General features: G+C 59.3%; 1 long non-coding RNA gene across 1 annotated transcript; it reads left to right on the top strand.

Moving 5' to 3' along the window:
• The first annotated feature begins 228 nt into the window (after window positions 1-228).
• Window positions 229-1,601, top strand: LOC138846824 (uncharacterized). Its single transcript, XR_011384341.1, has 2 exons — window positions 229-803; window positions 1,427-1,601. It is a non-coding gene; the product is annotated as an uncharacterized lncRNA (long non-coding RNA).
• Window positions 1,602-3,119: the final 1,518 nt, after the last annotated feature.

Below are 3,119 nucleotides of genomic sequence, written 5' to 3'. Positions count from 1 at the left end.
TGGGCTCTCACCGGGACCCCACAGCTGGAAGGGGATGCACCATGACACCTTAGGGAGGGAAACAATGTTTAATAGGAAGAATGTCACGGGACAGGCAGTGTTTCTATTATTTTAAATGACACGCAATTCCCTGGGGACATACAAAAATAGACACCAGGAAGGTGGCCTGTGCCTCTCAGGAGCAAGGGGCAGGCATATAAAGGGCCCAGCAGGGGGATGCGCCACACAGACACCACCCTCTGCACCTGCTCCTCCGACCACTCCCCTCCACGTCCAGAACCATGGGCTGCTCTGGCTGTTCCGGGGGCTGCGGCTCCAGCTGTGGGGGCTGCGGCTCCAGCTGCTGTGTGCCCGTGTGCTGCTGCAAGCCCGTGTGCTGCTGTGTGCCCGCCTGCTCCTCCAGCTGTGGCTCCAGTGCCTGCTGCCAGTCCAGCTGCAGCAAACCCTGCTGCTCCCAGTCCAGTTGTGGCCAGTCCAGCTGTTGCAAACCCTGCTGCTCCCAGTCCAGCTGTTACCAGTCCAGGTGCTGCAAACCCTGCTGCTCCCAGTCCAGCTGTGGCCAGTCCAGCTGTTGCCAGTGCAGCTGTTGCAAACCCTGCTGCTCGCAGTCCAGCTGTGGCCAGTCCAGCTGTTGCAAACCCTGCTGCTCCCAGTCCAGCTGCTGTGTGCCCGTGTGCTGCTGCAAGCCCGTGTGCTGCTGTGTGCCCGCCTGCTCCTGCTCCAGCTGTGGCTGCTCCTAGTCCGGCTTCCGCCAGCCCTGCTGCCCCCAGTGCCGTGGTCGGAGCCCCGTGGCTGCAGTGCAGGTGTGAGGAGCTGGTACTGAGCTCAGATCAGCCCTGCGACCTCACTCCCCACACAGTGACAGGAGCTGCGTCCCCACCCCTGAGCCCCTCCCTCGGGTCTTCAGGCCCCAGCTGAGGGCAGCAGAGTCTCCCGACCGAGGAGAGTCCAGGGCTCTCACCGTGGACTCGCGGCCTCTCCTGTTCTCAGTGAGCGATGCCTCTCATCAACTCCAGGGCCTCTCAGGGCCCCACCCTGAAGGCAGCCTCCCTGGGGTTCCCCCTGCACCCCGACACCAGGGAAGTCCTGGACAGGTGCAGACGGTGCCTCCCCCACCACCCAGCTAGGGGTGCTCCTGTAGATATAAGCTTCCTTGGCCACAGGAACAGGCCAGGTGTAGTGCACCTCTGTGACCAATTCTGAGTCCTGTTGTTGTAGGCAGCCATATGGGATAGAATTGATGAGGTTTGTGAGCTGGAAGACCAGGCCTTCACCCTACTGTGTGACCCCAGGCCCTGACCTGACAACCTGTGTGCCCACCTGCCCATCAGGCTAATGAACCACTCCCCTCTGGAAGTGGATTAAAGTATAAAGGCCTGGGACATGGTGGACCCAGCTTTTTTTTTTTTCTCCTTTGCCATTGCAGGCGCTGGCTGCCCTGGGCCTCCCGGGTGCCGGGCATTCGGCCCACCCGCCCACGCTTCCTGGCCTGCGCTCCTCCACGAGGCTCCTGGTGCCCGGTGAATCCAGAATTCCCCCCTCTGAGCAGGGCCCTCCCTCTCCTGTGCATTTCTCCACGGAATAAAAGCTGAAACACCTGCCACGTGCCGTGTTCGTTTCTGCCAGCGCTCAGAATTCTTCTGTGGACATTAGGCAAGAACCCACCCGGGCTCAGGATACTGGGAGTTCATTAAGAAGCCCGCGGGGATGGGGGCCCATGTCCCGGTATCTCTGTGCTCTCTCACTGTGGAACGCGAGCTGCACCCCGCAGTCCTTCAAGAATGTCACTCCCCACACTGCTGCAGTCATGGCACTGGTCTCATTGTCCTCTGAGTCCTGGAGTCCCTGAGCCTCTGTGCCTCCCCCTGCCCCCGACTCCTGTCCTCCCTCACCCCAGTGCCTCCTCTGCCCATCAGCGCCTGCACCAACATCTGAGCTCCTGCCACACGGCCAGCTGGTGGGGGCTGGGCCGGCTGGACCCACACTCTCTGCCTCGGGATCCCAGGCCTGAGGGATCCTGCACACCCAGGTCACAGAGCGACACAGGAGCAGGGCCAGGGCGGGGGCGGGGCTGGAGAGGCAGGGAGCGGGCAGCAGCTCCTCCTGGGAACAGAGACGCTCCCTGGGTGCTGAGCCCGGGGCTTGGGATTAGCAGAGGGAAGGCCCAGATGCAGCCCGGAGGCCTGCGAGCTTTGAGGAGGGGAGCGACGTGAGGGTGAGGAGCAGGACGTGATGCAGGGACGTGGGCACCGTGTGGTCGTGGTCCCGGGAGATGCTGGTAACCTCACAAGGGAGAGATGCGCTAAGGGTTGAGAAAGCTGCCTGGGAGCTCCGTGTGGGTGGAGGTGAGACGGCCCTGGAGCTCCGTGTGGGTGGAGGTGACACGGCCCAGCGTCATGGATCCCTTTGCAGCCATTAGATCATCAGCCGACGGCACTGAGAAAATATAAAATCAGGTGGGGCGGGGCTTGTGGCGCAGTGGGTTAAAGCCCTGGTCTGAAGCGCCGGCATCCCAGATAGGCACCGGTTCGACCACTGGCTGCTCCTCTTCCAATCCAGCTCCCTTTGTGCTGTGGGAAAGCAGTGGAAGATGCCCAATCCTGGGGCCCCTGCACCTGTGTGCGAGAACCCGTAGGAAGCTCCTGGCTCCTGGCTTTGGCTCGGCACACCACCGGCCATTGCGGCCATCTGGGGAGTGAACCAGACAATAGAAGATCTCTCGCTCTCTCTCTCTCGCCCTCACTCCCTCCCTCTACCTCTCTCTGTAACTCTGTCTTTGAAATCAATAAAATAAATCTTTCTAAAAAAGCAAAATTGAACAAAAGGTGGAGGATTTTCCAGGTCTCTATGGGACCAAGGGAAATAGGGGAGACACCTGGCGCACAACATTATACCCACACTGTATGCACACAGTACACACACATTATACACACACTGTATACACACATTATACACACACTATACACAGAGTACACTCACATTATACACACACTGTACACACACTACAATCACATTATACACACACTGTACACACAGTATACACACATTATACACACACTGTACATACATTATACACACAGTACACACACATTATACACACAGTATACACACACTGTATG

This window comes from Oryctolagus cuniculus, chromosome 1 (assembly GCF_964237555.1).
Source record: "Oryctolagus cuniculus chromosome 1, mOryCun1.1, whole genome shotgun sequence".
Classification (NCBI taxonomy): domain Eukaryota; kingdom Metazoa; phylum Chordata; class Mammalia; order Lagomorpha; family Leporidae; genus Oryctolagus; species Oryctolagus cuniculus.
The sequence above is the reverse complement of the archived record's forward strand: the minus strand, read 5'-3'. Positions and strand labels throughout refer to the sequence as shown.